At 37.1% G+C, this 15,644-nt stretch overlaps 1 protein-coding gene across 20 annotated transcripts in view; it reads right to left on the reverse strand.

The window, feature by feature from the left end:
• Positions 1-15,644, reverse strand: part of RASGEF1B (RasGEF domain family member 1B) — a 545,064-nt gene that overhangs the window by 233,898 nt on the left and 295,522 nt on the right. For 13 of the 20 annotated variants that reach the window (XM_072809898.1, XM_072809896.1, XM_072809882.1 and 10 more), the window contains one exon: positions 13,139-13,230. The exons of the other annotated variants lie outside the window; for them this stretch is intronic. The gene's annotated coding sequence lies outside the window, so the exon portion shown is untranslated. The remainder of the gene's footprint in view (positions 1-13,138; positions 13,231-15,644) is intronic. 20 annotated transcript variants of the gene reach the window in all.

The following is a 15,644-nucleotide window of genomic DNA, read 5'->3' on the forward strand; positions in this document are numbered from 1 at the left end:
AGAAGATAGCATCACTGTAAGAGGGTGTTTGGGTTGTACCAAGATTTTACTTGAGATTCTTATTTGAAAAAAATAAGCCCTGACAACAATGTAATTGAAGTCCTGTAATAGTGAGCTACTTTATAGATTTCTGAACATTGCATGCAGTGCCTGATTTCACTACACAGACAGAATTGCCAAGTCACAGAGTATGCATATCTTATATTTTGATACATGTTGCCAAACTGTCTTCCAAAAAATTGCACGAACAACAAATATAAATTTTCAACTGAGCATCCACTATGTGCCAGTCACTATGCTTTATCTCATTTAGTTATCCATATGATTATACAAACGTAAATTTTATCTTCATATATAGTACAATATTATGAAAACAAAGCTCAAGTGTGTCAAGTAATGTGCTGAAATCATATAGGTAGTAGGTGATAGATAAGGATTTGAAACAGATCTGAATTTAGATGGAGCAGATGCTTTCCAACTGCACCATGGGAAAATTAACTCAAGATAAAAATTAATTTGAGGTGTTGAAATATATTCATAAATCTGTCAGATTTATAACTGAATGACATCTAATCCTTGCATTTGTTTACATGTCTGTAAAATTAGAAGGTTCAACTTAACTAGTGTTTATGATTGTTTCCAACTAGATGAGTCTGTGTTTGGGGTACTGTTCAGCATTAGTCCTAGTGGATAATGGGATGTCTATATGTAAGTATTTTAAGAATGTGACCATGTTAGTTGTTCTCCATGTTTACAAAGTACCAAACAAGAAGAAATGGAACCTAGCTAAATCCAAAAGGTTTTAGAGTTAAAAGAAGATCACTTAAGATTATCTGATTGTCTCAGTGAAAAACCAAAGATACATTAATAGGTTCTCTGTCCTTAAACATCTCCAGTAAGGATAAAGACCATTAACAATCCCAAGTGGTTTGGGTATAAATATGCCTGATGCACAAAGCCTAATCAAATGGTCTCTTAAGGTCCTTTTAGCTTTGTGCCTCTATGGCTTCTATCATGCTAGAGATTCAGGCTTATTTGAAGGTTAAAGCTAACAAGGGAGCCTTAGTGACAAAGGTGTGCATAAAGTATAGTTCTGTGTTCCCCAAAGTTAGCATCATACATGCCTGTTGTCAGTTCCTAACCAGTAATGACTAGGCAGTGGGCCAGTAATTTTGAATCCCTAGCTTCTTATTAAAGATGTAGTTCCCTGGGCCTCATCCGCCAGATTTTAATTTTCAGGGTTTCTGACAGGAGCAGGAATTTGCACTTGCAGTAAAAACCTCAGGTGATCTAAGTGAAATGGTTCCCATGTTCCACTCTGAGGAACTAACACTGCACTCAGCTGATGTAGCAGAGGAGAGGAAGAGGCATTCTCTCTGAGCCTGCACATGGTCTTGATGCACATATGGAGAAGAGAAGTAGTTAAAAGGTTAGAAAAGTTAGACTGGAAAAAGAGTTCCTTGGGGGTATATGTTGCTGCTGCATGCTATTACTGCGATACCAAAGACCATTTACACTGTATTTTGTTGTCACTCTTTATATTGTGAAGTTAAGGCCTATCTATTGATAACAAGATAAATCAAGAAAAATGGCAAAAATAAATATCAGAATAAAGCCCTTATACTTCCTTTTGAAGAGTCATCTACCTTAGTTTCACAAATACTGACAATTTTCTTAATTGTCTTAAAATAATAATTACCATATTTGTGAAGAGAGAAAATTTGTCCACTGTTTCCTTTGGAGATATTAACAATCTAATCCTACCTTATAGAAATACATGACTCAATCAGTCAATAATATTTACTGAGCACTAAGTAACAGGGATACATAAGTAAACAAAGTAGATAGAATCTCTATTCTCATAAACCCTATAGACTATTAGTAAACATTAACTGCAAAGATTTTAAGTACGAACAATATTATAAATATAAGTAGAAGATGCTACACAAGTATACATCGTAAGGAACCAATAATTTAATGCATGGAATCATGGGATGTTTTCCTGAAAAAACATACTAAAGCTGAGACCTGAAGAATGAGTAGGAGTTTGTGAGAGAAAGAAAGGATACAGAGAAGCATGTGGAGGAAGAACATAAGGCATTCAGGTACCAGGAAAAAGGCCTATATGGCTATAGCATGAAATCTCTGGGGCAGGGCAGCAAAGGAGAGAAGAGCCATTTTTTAGACTGAGTTAAGGATTTTTGAACATTGCCCTAAATTCAGTATGAAAGTATTAAAGGGTTTGAAGCAGAAGCAGGACTGATCTAATTTGTTGTTTTAAAAGATCGCTTCTAGCTGTAACATTGGGATAGTATTGTAAAAGAGGGAAAATGGATGCTAGCAGATGAGGTATAAGGTTCCTAAAATGATCCAAGTGGGTGATGCTGGCAGACTAGATTGTGGTAGTGGCAAGAAGATAGAGAGAAGTGGGTGGATTCACAAAATATTAAGGAGGAGGAATTGGTGGGAATTGTTGATTTAGATGGGTCTGGGTAGAATGAGAAGTCAGGAGCATTCAGGCTGTGGCTTGAGCAACTGGGTACCATTTCCTCAGATGGGAAAAGGTAGAAGAGGGTGAATTAGTAATTCAGATAAATGACTCTCCAGTAGAAACTCAAGAATATGTAAAATGTGTTTAATTGGCAACCAGTCACATGAGAATCAGGCAAATAAAAAAAAAATCCACCCTTCCCATTCAATTTGTTCCAACTATGATCATTTCTAAAATATTTAACATGAAGCTCCTTGATGTAGGATCCAACAAGCACAAAATCCCATACCGATTTTCTGCCCAAGCTTTTCCACTTCCACAGAACGCTGACCTTAAGGTCAATAATTTTCCAAACCTAAACCATATATGAAATCAGGCTGCTCACAGATTATGTCTGTAATGATATTTGATCTGTTCTTTCATTATATGATTAACTCTTTTAGAGACCAAGGATGAATCAATTAACTACTGTATCTTCATCATATATACTGTATCTTCATCAATATATTTCAAAAAGAAATACAGAAATCCTTAATGTTGGAGGTCTCTTTGAAAATAGATGTCTCTATACTCACTGTATACTTATTAATTGAATTTTTCAAATAAATATTATTAATAACCCCAAACTATAATCCAAGTCAGTCAGACTACCATTTGGTAGGATTTAGAGTCATATTGGGTCAGAAAATATCTAACAATATATGCCATTCACTCAGTTCCTACTTAGTATTATGTATTTAGTTTCAAATCTTTCAACAAAACTAGAGATCTTTTTTTTAAGATTTTATTTTTTAAAGTAATCTCTACACCCAATGCGGGGCTCAAGCTTACAACCCTGAGATCAAGAGTAAGATGCTCCACTAACTGTGCCAGCCAGGCACCCTACCTAGAGACCATCTGATGGCTAAGAAATGTGGAGTTGAATGACTGAGCTGGCCAAGGTCACATAGTAAGAGGTAGAGTGAGAATTCACACCCAGGTCTACCTGCTACCTGAGCTCTTTTTACTTCTCTAAGCTGCCTCTTGTGAACTCCTCTTGTGAACTCCTCTTGTGAACAACCAATAAGGTAGGTGATATTTTCAGGTTTAAATAAAAATGTTAATTATTCCTGCTCCACAACTGGGAAACAAGTTCTTAAGACTCTCAGTCCTTCTCATTCAGTTACATTTACTAACTCCTTAATATATGTCATTCATTTGTCTCAATGCCTTCACAATAAATAAAAAGATTTTTACTTATTTCAACCTAATTAAAGAAGAATGCATATAACAACATACCTTTAAAAACAATATTCAAATCAAAAAACAATTGGAAAAAAACAATTATTCATCAACAATAGAACAGATCGAGAAATTGTGGTGTATTTAAACAATTGAATTAGGGACTCCTGGGTGGCTCAGCGATTGAGCATCTGCCTTCAGCTCAGGGCATGATCCTGGGGTCTGGGATCAAGTCCCACATCAGGCTTCTTGCGGGAAGCCTGCTTCTCCCTCTTCCTGTGTCTCTGCCTCTCTCTCTCTGTGTCTCTCACAAATAAATAAATAAAATCTTAAAAAAATATAAAAAATATAAAAAATAAAGAAATAGACAATTGAATTACTCTACAGCAATGAAAATGAACTCACTATAACTGCAAGCAACAACATGGATGAATCTCACAAACATAATGCTTAATGAAAGAAGACCAATGATCTAGCAATTCCACTTCTGGGTAATTATCCAAAGAAAGCAGAAACACTAACTCAAAAAGATATACAGACTTCTATGTTCAGTGTAGCATTATTTTATAACAGCCAAAATATGGAAGCAATGTGTTAAATAAAATATTATATAAAACATACAAGCGCACATAAACAATGAACCCGTAACAAAGGAAATCTTGCCATTTACAGCAACATGGATGGCCTTGAGGACATTATACTAAGCGAAAAAAGTCAGAGAAAGACAAATGCCTTATGACCTTGCTTATATGTAGAATTTACAGCAAAAACCAAAACCAAAAAGCTGAGCTCATAGATATAGAGAACAGATTTATGGTTGCCAGAAGACTGGGGGTGAAGGGTGGGCCAAATGAGTGAAGGGAGTCAAAAGATGCAGATATCCAGTTGTAAAATAAATAAGTCATGGGATATAATGTACAACATGGAAACCGTAATTAATAATACATATTATTATATACACATTGCTTATTTGAAAGTTGAGTAAATCTCAAACTCTCAAATTTAAGAGTAAATCTTAAAAAGTTCTCATTTTTAGAAGATTTATTTATTTATTTTAGAGAAGGAGGGGAGGAAAGAGCGAGAGGGAGAGAGAGAATCCCCAAGCAGACTCCTTGCCGAGTGTGGAGCCAGATACAGGCCTTTATCCCAGGACTTTCAAATCATGACCTGAGCTGAAACGAAGAATCGGCTGCTTAACTAACTGAGCCACCCAGACACCCCAAAAGTTCTCATTACAAGAAAAAATTCTGTGACTGCATAGAGATTTGGTTTTTGCTTTTTTTTTTTTCGTATTGAAGTATAATTGACATTGTATGGTGACAGATGTTAATTAGATTTATTGTAGTGATCATTTCACAATATCAAACCATCATGTCACATACCTAAAGCTAACACAATGTTGTATAACATTTTTACCTCATTTTTTTTTAAAAAAAGGAAAGATAACAGACACAAATGAGTACTTACAGTATTATTCAAGTATTTAAAGAACAAAAATAGGCAAAACTAATCTCTGCTGTGAGAATGCAAACCATTGGTTACCTTTGGGAGGGCAGTGGCTGGATGTGGGCACAGAGGCAAAGGGGTTCTGGATGCTACTAATGCTCTGTGTTGGTGTACCAGTGTATTCACTTTGTAAAAATTCATCAAACCAAATATTTATGATTTTAGCACTTTTCTGTATCTATGTGTTACTTCAACATAGTTTACAATAAAAAATTTACTGAAAGATAAAAATACTTAAAATGACTTTCAGATTTAGGTAAGACCTTAGATATTTAGAGTACTCTAATCAATGAAAATACCAAAATGTTCCCTATAATTTAAGCTCTGACTTAGTATTTAAAGTGGATATTTAATGAAAAGAATTTACAAAAGCACTGATTAAAAAAATAGAAAAATGCTAATAACAATAAGCAGTTGAAAATACTTTCCACGAAAGATTATTAATGCATTTCACTGAAGGATAAGACTACAGAGAAACTATAACCATATGGAACCTTGGACAACAATCCCCACTGTAATCATGGATAAATTACTAAATTCTTCAGTTTCCATGTCACCACATCTAAGAGCAGGATAATTCCTACCTTCCTCACAGGGGTGTTGTGCAGCTTAATTAATGTTTGTAAAGCACTTTCTGTTCCCTGGGTGAAAGGTACCACAAAAGAGCAAAGCATAATTATGTTTTAATTGCAGGGCTGATTTTAAAGACACATACACATACATAAAAAATGTCTATGAATTGTGATTTAATCAGATCGCTCCATCAGATATGCCTTCTGGCTTCTGCTATATCTGAGAAAATGGTCTTTTAAATTTTGTCTTTCTGCTCAGCTTCTCTATCTGTAAAATGGGGTAACATGCTTTCCATGACTTGCAAGTATGTCTTTATTTTTTCAAAAGCTCTTCAGTGATCCTTAGATGAAAAGAAGCCACATATTGCTGTGAAAAGAAGAAATGCAACCTCCTGCTGCCCTGGATGAATGGAATTACCTTTCTCTGGGGGAAACTAGAGTGCCAGATGTCTTGCAGAAAGGAACTGGCTCTGCAGAAGGAGAGTCTGAGAACAGTCAGTGTGCAGGAAGCCAGGATACCAGATGAGAACTTTTGAGAGTTTGTTGGCATTTGGGGTGGTTACTTTCCACTCTCCCACAGGGACAGCTGATTCTACTATCTCTACTTGGGCCATCATCATTCCTATTCTTAATCCAAAAGATTTATACTTCCACAAAACCAGTCATTAGAAATCCATTGATACATACAACTCAAGCTATGACCTGTCATGTACTACCAACCAAATTGAGCTGTGTGATCTTGCTTTCTGAGTCCTGAGACTGGGTCTTTCACAGACCTTGACTTAAGGAGATCAAATAATTATGTCATTGTGGCTCACATATTTAGAAGAGAAGATCTTTATAAGAAGAAAAATATTTTTCATTTCTCCTTTTTAACAGGATAGGTAAAACATAAAGACACCCACAAAAAAGGTTTTAGAGTCCTTGATGAAAATGAAAGAACTTCATACATGAACAATATAGAGCTTTTCTGGCATTAATTTCCCCCACCATGTAGAACTAAATGTGTCTTCTATTTAGTTAATATATAGAAATATTCCTTATTAAAAAAATAAATGTCCAGTCAGAACAGACTACTCCCAGTTTTAAGTCACACTTTTGGGCAACATACTTCTCTTTCTGTATGAAATCTTTCAATAATTAACCTTCCTCTTTCTCTCTCTATAAAGACAAATCACAGAGAGGTACTTTAAAAAAGCAGTATAAATCTTGATGACAGTAGATGTGACTTTAAAGTAGCTAAAATTCAAAAAAAAAATAAATAAATAAATAAAGTAGCTAAAATTCCCCCTGAAAGATTAAGTTGTCTGTTTGAATACCTCTGTTCATCCACCAGAATCTTTTAGGGAAGAATATTGATGCTTTGCCTTAGGAAAGTACAAACCAAGTCAAGTGTGCTGACTTAGTGAATAAAAGTCCTGAGACTTTTCTGAAATCATACTTAGGCTATTTGATGAACTAATTTTAAAGGTTTAGTAAAATACTCACTACCATTATACAAACATACCTGGGGAATATCTGTGTAGATTTTGTGGAATTTTAAAAGAATACACTAAACTGTCTATACATTCAAATCATGCCATGTCAAAAAAGGGTATATGTTAAAAGTCATTTTGAGGGTGAGATGAAAAGACAGCAATGAAGGGCCAAAACGCCAGCTTCATTTTATTTATTTTTTATTTCTGGAAGAACACAAAAGCTTCAGCTCTTCTGCTGTGCTGTCACAATGGGAATGGTTTTTAATGCTGTGGGTGAGGAACCCATAAAAAGCTCACTATACTCACTGCACCAAAGAGCAACTCCTACTGGACAAACAGGGCCTACCTCCTCAAAGTTCATGTCCAAGTACATGGTCTCTGATTCCTTGGCTATCAACATGAAGAGTCATGTGAATATTTATCAGTCATTCCTTTCTAAAGTTCAATTTAAGGGAGAGAGATTCAAATTCTTCCTGCAGGATGAATAAATTAAGAGAGATTCCAGAGGTTTATGTCACTCACAGTCCTTGATGCTATCCACCAACCATTTCCAACTCTCTGACTTCTGGATTTGGTAGGACTTCATGAGGTATAATCTTTGTAGGTAGGCATGGTCATGTGACTTAATCTGACCAATGAAATGTGAGCAGAAATAACATGTATTATTTCTAAGTGGGAGTTTCAAGAACCAGTGAGCAGTTTTCCATAGCTCTCATTCCCTCTACCACAGCAATTGGCAATGTTCCAGATATTGTCTGCTCTGTCAGCTGAGGTAGCAAAGTGAAAAGAACACAATGCAGAGTCCCTAGTCACACACAATGGACATAAATGGTATGAGGGAAAAATAAAACCTGGCTCCTGAGACGCTAAGATGTGGGAATACTTTCTTTCTATACTATCACCAAGCATCTCTCACAGACTCAGCTTTACACCATGGTAAGGATCTTAGTGCTGGGAGGATGACACGGGGATTCATGTAGTATTCCAACAATTTTGCCCTCAGTCTCATCCAGTCTGGTCCTGAGCCATGACACCTGTTTCCTTTGGGTTCTTTTACTCATAGAGAGACTCTCAGCACCGCTTCTCTAATGTCCACAGAAGGGTCACCACTTCAAATCACTACAGGGGCAAGCAGGTGACCTAAATGAGTAAACACACCAATGTGCTCACATCAAACATTTTTTAATCCTTACCTCTCCCTCAAGAAAACTCTTTTCTTGAAACATGAGATACTCGTGGCCTGGCTTAACTGTTCAAAGGAGTGGTACAACAGGCGTGATGATGAATTGCAGCTGCAACTCTATGCCAGTGTGGGGGAAATAACAGGGACAAGTAGCAACTACAGCCTCCTTCAAAAGCTGGTGTCGATACTGGAATGCATACCAAATACTCTCAGCTCGTTTTTTTTAGAAGCCAGAATCTTAGATTTTTATTCCAAATCTCTAATTTTCTTTAAAAACTACCCAGCCCAAAGGAAACACAAGTGGGCTTCATTTGTCACTCAGGCCCACTGGCTGCATTCCATAGGCATCTGTAGGTGAACCTTGTATTATGTTTTTGTGAGGACAATGGCCATTAGCCAATTTTAAGAAGCCCCAGATTGTTAAATCCAAATCCAGGCCAGGGACCAAGATCAATTTGGAAGAAAACAAATGTTCAATTCTGCTACCTTTCTTATTGGAAGAAATTTCCTCCTCTTGCTAGGGAAAACTATGCCAACCAAACTCAAGTCCAAGTCATTATTTGGCCTCTCTGTTGGTCTCACTGGCTGGCTAATTCCTGAATTCACTCTTTTTTCCCCTGATTATTAAAGTCATACATTATTATGACTAGCAAAGTATTAATAAGAGAACAAGAGGTACACATAGGTCTGGACCCAAAGACTCCATATTAGCATAATCCTTCTGATAATAAACAAAGTTTAAAATATACTTATGTTTAGAGCTTTGTATTTTTACTTGTTTGGTATTCTAATTTTTTATTAGTTTTTCACTTCCTCATAGAGTAGTCAAGTTTTAGATTTGACTTTTTTTCCTGGTTTCCAGAAAGAGTAATTTGTTCTTAGAATATTCCTTTTCAGGGGCACCTGGGTGGTTCAGTGGTTGAGCATCTGCCTTTGGCTCAGGTCATGATCCCAGGGTCCTGGGATCGAGCCCTGCATTAGGCTCCCTGGAGGGAGCCTGCTTCTCCCTCTAAGTCTCTGCCTCTCTCTTTGTGTCTCTCATGAGTAAATAAATAAATTTTTTAAAAAAAGAATATTCCTTTCAAAGTACTTCACTAATTCTTTCAATAATTCTATGGCAGGACTTACTCCAAAAGAGAGAGTGGGAATTATCAACTGTTTTGTTATGAATGACTTGTCTAGGGATGAATAATTTAATAATTTACTTTTAAAATTTTAGTAAGTATACATTTTTCTTTAAAGAGTAATTCATATTAATTGGAGACAATCTAATAAATACTAAAACATGGAGAAAAGACAAAAAGTAGTGGGCAGCCTGGGTGGCTCAGCGGTTTAGCGCCGTCTTCAGCCCAGGGCCTGATCCTGGAGACCTGGGATTGAGTCCCACGTCAGGCTCCCTGCATGGAGCCTGCTTCTCCCTCTGCCTGTGTCTCTGCCTCTCTCTCTCTCTCTCTCTGTGTCTCTCATGAATGAATAAATAAAATCTTTTTTTAAAAAAAGTATCCATAGTCCCACAACCAAAAAATGACTAATATTAATATTCTGGTGTACTTTCTTTCAGTGTCCTTTTTCTATATATGGGTTTTAAACATATGAGTGAGAAAAAAATAAACAAATAAACATATTTATGTGCATATGTGCACATATGTGTTATACATAGCTAGATATTTATATTACCAAATGTAATAGAGACAGAGAACACTATACATAACACACACGTTATATATTCAATTTTAATTACATATTTTTGTTATGAGCTTCTTCACTTATTACATAAATGTTAGCTGGGGAACATACCTCTGCTACTCCTATTTCACTTGAGAGGGAAAGTTCTCCCTTAGAGGGAAAATAAAGGAGAAACACTGTGCTCCCCTTAAATTCATATATTGAAGTCCTAGCCTTCACTAATTCAGAATGTGACTATTTTTGGAGAAACAGTCTTTGGAGAGATGATTAAAATAAAAGGAGGTCATTAGGGTGGACTCTAATCTAATATGACTGGGGCCCTTATAAGAAGAGGGAAGATTAGAACACAGAGAAAATGTGGGCACACAGAGGAAGGACCATATGAAGATAGAGGGAGGAGATAGCCATCTACAAGCCAAGGAGAAAGGTCCCAGAATTAAACCAACCCTGCTGGCACTTTAATCCCTGATCTCTCACTTCCAGTTCTGTGAGGAAACAGATTTCTGTGGTTTAGGCCACCCAGTCTGTGGTATTTGTTCAAGCAACTCCAGAACACTCATACAGTCACAGGACTACTTTCCATAACACCAGAAGTGATAGAAATAACAGGGGAAGTGGTGGTACCAGTAGTCATAGAAGTGGGGTTGGGGAGGAGGTTATGGGGAGGTTGGCCCATACTCTTCCCTTCTATTGCCATCTTTCCTTAGAGGAAAAATTAAGATATTCAGTTATCGATAAGGAGGCCAAAGTAATTTTTACTTACACAGATCTTTCTCAACTTACCATGATAAGTTGAAAACAGCATTAAGTTGAAAATGCATTTAATATCCTAAACCTACTAAACCTCATAGTTTAGCCTACCCCACCTTAAATGTGCTCAGAACACTTATATTAGCCTACAGTTCAATAACGCCTATTTTATACTAAAGTGTTGAATATCTCATGTAATTTATTGAATACTATACTGAAAGTAAAAAACAGAATAGTTGTACGGGCACAGAATGGTTGTACATGTATTGACTGTTTATTCTCATGATCATGTGGCTGACTGGGAGCTGTGGCTCACTGCCACTGCCCAGTGTCATGAGAGTATTGTACTATATATCACTAACCTGGGAAAAGATAAAAATTCAAAATCTGAGAGTTTCTACTGAATGTGTACTGTGCTTTCACACCATAGTAAAGCTGAAAAATCTTAAGTTAATCCTTTAAGTTGGGGACCATCCATGCAGTATAACCGATCCCCCTGTTTTTCACTTACAATATGATAACCTTTCCACCACATTAGTTAGTTTTTACTATATTTTCACCTTGTACCTGAATCATTGATTTAGATATCCTTGAACTTTAGTGCTGGTAAGATTAGCAAGGTATGCTTGAAAAATGAACATTTTCACAGCATTTGAAGAAACTACAAGTTTAATAAAGAATTATAAGAGGGATTCCTGGGTGGCTCAGTGGTAGAGCGGCTGCCTTTGGCTTGGGGCATGGTCCTAGAGTCCTGGGACTGAGTCCCACATCGGGCTCCCTGCCTGGAACCTGCTTCTCCTCCCTTTCCCTATGTCTCTGCCTCTCTCTCTATGTCTCTTGTGAATAAATAAATATAAATCTTTAAAAAAAAAGAATTATAAGAGACTTTAAATTCTCTGAACAATTCTAAAGAGTAATTTGAATAAAGATCCAACTTTATTTTTTATTTATTTTTTTAAAAGATTTTATTTTTACTACACCCAACATGGCACTCAAACTCATAAGCCTGAGATCAAGAGTAGCACACTCCACTGACTGAGCCAGCCAGGCACCCCAACTTTAAATTAAATAATGGGGAAAAAACAGGTTATATCCCTAGTACTCAGTAAATGCTGGATGTTTGCTGAATTAATCAATAAGTAAGTAAATAAATGAATGGCTAAATGAATGAATGCTGTTCTTATCAGGGTGCAGCAACCTTTTTCCATAAAAGACATCTAGTAAATAGCTATGACTTTGTGGGGCATATGGCTATATGTGTCAGTCACAACTATTCAACTCTCCCATGTAGCCCAAAGACATCCACAGACAATAAATACATAAATGGGCACAGTCATGTTCTAACAAAACATGCTAGCAGGCAGGATGTGGCCCACTGGTCAAAGTTTGCTGACCTCTGATCTGAAACATTCACTCCCCTGATCAAAATCCTTTTCTAGCACCCTATTGCCTACCAAATTCAGAATAATACATCCATTTGGGATTTAATATTATGTATAGTATGAACTTCCTCTACCTTCCCTGTCTTATCTCCCACAACTCCAACATATATAATCTCTATTCTGAAAAAAAATTGAACTATTAACCTATACTCTATGTTTTCCCACGTTCTTACTTTTGTTCATCTACTTAAATTGCATTTAACGTTTAATGCCATCCTCAAATTCTACAGTGTCCAGGAAGCTTTTTTGAATTAATCCAGTCAAATATGAGCTTTCTCTGAGCCCCATAATTGGCATTTTTTTTTCACTTTGCTGGTTGTACTTATTAAACTCAACTTCACATTAGAGTCATGTGAGCAATTTCTTTTTTTTTTTTATGTGAGCAATTTCTTAATAAGCTACTCCTAAGAGTAGAAGCTGTTTCCAGCTTTGTATATCTCCCAATACCTTGAACATATAGTATGGACTCAATAAATCTTTGAAAAATACACTGAAATGATACCATTTTGAATTTTTTGTTCCAGAAAAGTGAAAAAAGAGCTCTGATTGGTCTGTTTTCATTGGATTCCAAGACTTACTATCTCTGGAATATCTGTAGATGTGGTCTGTAGGGGCCACTTCTTTGTGGGGTCATTAATCTAGCAGGAATTAAAATAACCTTGTTTGCTATAGAACTTTAAAAGTACATTAGGGAACTAGAATTCTTGGAGCCAGTTGTCCTTTTAATTAGCTTTGGTCTGGCAGCAAGGAGCTAACTACCTCTTCAATTGCTATGCTTCTAAAGAGGTTAATAGGAGTTGAGGTTTTACCTGTTGTATTCCTAAGGACTTGCTTACAGATCATTTCCCTGTGACAGCAAATGAGTAGTTCTGTTGAACTCAGTTATTTCTTGAATGCCTGCCTGCAATGCAGAAAACACTATGAGAAATGGAAAGATAAATAAGACATGAGCAGCCCTGATACCCAGGAGTTAACAGGCTAGTCAGGGAGACAGACACATATACAAAGCCTAAAATATAAAGCAGGCTGTTAGGGTTACAATGAAACATGGTGAGATGATACTGCAAAAAGCAAGGTTATTTGGTGGAGGCAAAAGAGTCTGGACAAAGAGGCCTCACAGAATTGATGGGATTTGAGCAGGTAGGAAAATACTGATAAAGATGTGGACATTGTGCTGTCTTGCTGTGTTAGAGCTGGGAATGACCTCAGCCAACCCTCTCCTTTATCCAGTGAGGAAGGTTAGACACAGAGAAGAACTATGACTTCAGGCACCTTGCCTGCCCCCCTTTACAACCATCCATATGCAACTTCAGATTCACAGGAGAGGTAGAAAAAGAATCTTAGACTAGAATATTTTCATTCCTAGGCATTTGTGACAAACATCAGAGGCAGCAATTAGTATTCTGACCACACAACAAGCCCAAGGCCAGGGCAGCCTCTGCAGGAAGCCACTGCTTTTGGTGGTTATCAAGGGACCAGATTTAGCTGCTAGCAAAATCACACCTGGGTCCTGTAACTGAGGCTATAGAACCTTGGCAATGGAACAAAAGTATTAGGGGATAAATCAGAGCAAGCTTTAAACTCCAGGTAGGGAATCTTGTGGAAAAGTCCAACTTTGGTTCAAAAGAAAGGATCTCAAAAGGAACCAAAGGAATGATGATTTGCCCTAGAATTACAGGGTATAATATATCACAGGGGCAGGCATGGGTGTGTGTTCTCCTAGGGAGTGTTTCCCTGAGTCTGTGAGGATAAGCACAGGTGTCCCGAATCTCCTTCCCTCCCTGTGCCCCACTCACTCCCCAGCCTTTAAGTTCTGCTGTCGAGAATGACAGACCATCCTGATTGAGCTGATGCCAACCCAGAAAGCACACCTCCCACAGCGAGTCAGAGAAGTAGCCGGGGCCCAAAAGAATGCCCTGTGACGGTTTAATTTAAATAGATTATTCTGTTTTCTTCACCCTCATCACTAACAGGCCCTATGTAACTGAATAATTAAACAACAAAGCTTTATTATTTATTTTAGATTTACAGGAGCAGCTGTGCCTTTTTCTCTTTTCTAAAGGGCATGCAGATTTTATTAGGATCTCTTTTGTTTCTACCTAGTTCTCTCTCCTCTGTATTCTCCCACCCTATATCCCTATCTCCCTCCTTGTTCCCGCCATAGAAATATGTTGTGCCTGTATTAATCTACTGAAAAAAATCATTTTTCCATAAAAGAACAACAAAAAATTGCCTCCATAGAGCAGATGCAGTAAAACGGTCTAATTAAACTCTGTGGCTTTATCACTTGAAGAGAGTTACAGTTATTTTCCACACATGAAACATCCAGTTAAAGAGGTACGACAACTTGATGGGATGAGCACTGGGTGTTATACTATAGGTTGGCAAGTCGAATTTAAATAAAATATTTAAAAAAATAAAGAGGCATGACAGTGACATTACACAAATTATCCATTCTAGTCGATTTATTTCCCAATGACGGAAATGTGTTTCTGAATGACCAACAAAGCAAATTTTGCTAATATTATCACTTTAACATAGTTTATATCAGTTTACCAAGCACGCTGAGGGTATAGAAGGTAGTATTTTCCCTAATAAAAATTAAATAATATATAATAACGGAGTGCTAGAGGCGAGGGAAACAGCAGGGATCATAAGCAGCCTCTAGACCAACTGTTTATTCTACAGATGGGGAAACTGAGATAAAGAGGAACCAAAGGATTTGCCCAAAGTCAGACAACCAAGACAAAGCCTCACAGCAGATGGGAAAGTTCCAGTTTAGAAATCCTCCTTAGTTCAAGTCTCTTGTCACTACATCTAGTCTCTGTCTCTTTAACAGTAGCCCGTGCATATATATGTGTATGTATATATATGTGAGCACGACACTATATATGTGAGATATAGTGAGGTATATATATCTCAGGGAAGGCTCGTACTTGCTGAAAGGAATCTAGCATTGAGAAGTCACAGAAAGATATGATACTAATTCACTATGGAACTCTCTTGCCAGCACTGTCCACATCCCAAACGAAGGGCATCCCTGGAAGTGTTAGTTAGCTTTCTATCAAGGTTTCCATAGAGAAGAAGAGCCAGACTCAGTCAACATGAAGGAAATTTTTTGCACAGGAACTAGCACAGAGTATATGGTAGGTTTTCAGGAAATGCTTGTCAACTTGCTGTGAAGAACATGGAATACATTTTCACAACACAACAGCTGATAATTTCCAGAGTAGAAAGTCCATGCAGATAGCCTCGCAATGTTAGAGAATGCTGGAAACATTACCTGGATGGAGAAAGAGAAGACTGTGGGGGAGA

Source organism: Canis lupus, chromosome 33, assembly GCF_048164855.1.
Source record: "Canis lupus baileyi chromosome 33, mCanLup2.hap1, whole genome shotgun sequence".
Lineage (NCBI taxonomy): Eukaryota > Metazoa > Chordata > Mammalia > Carnivora > Canidae > Canis > Canis lupus.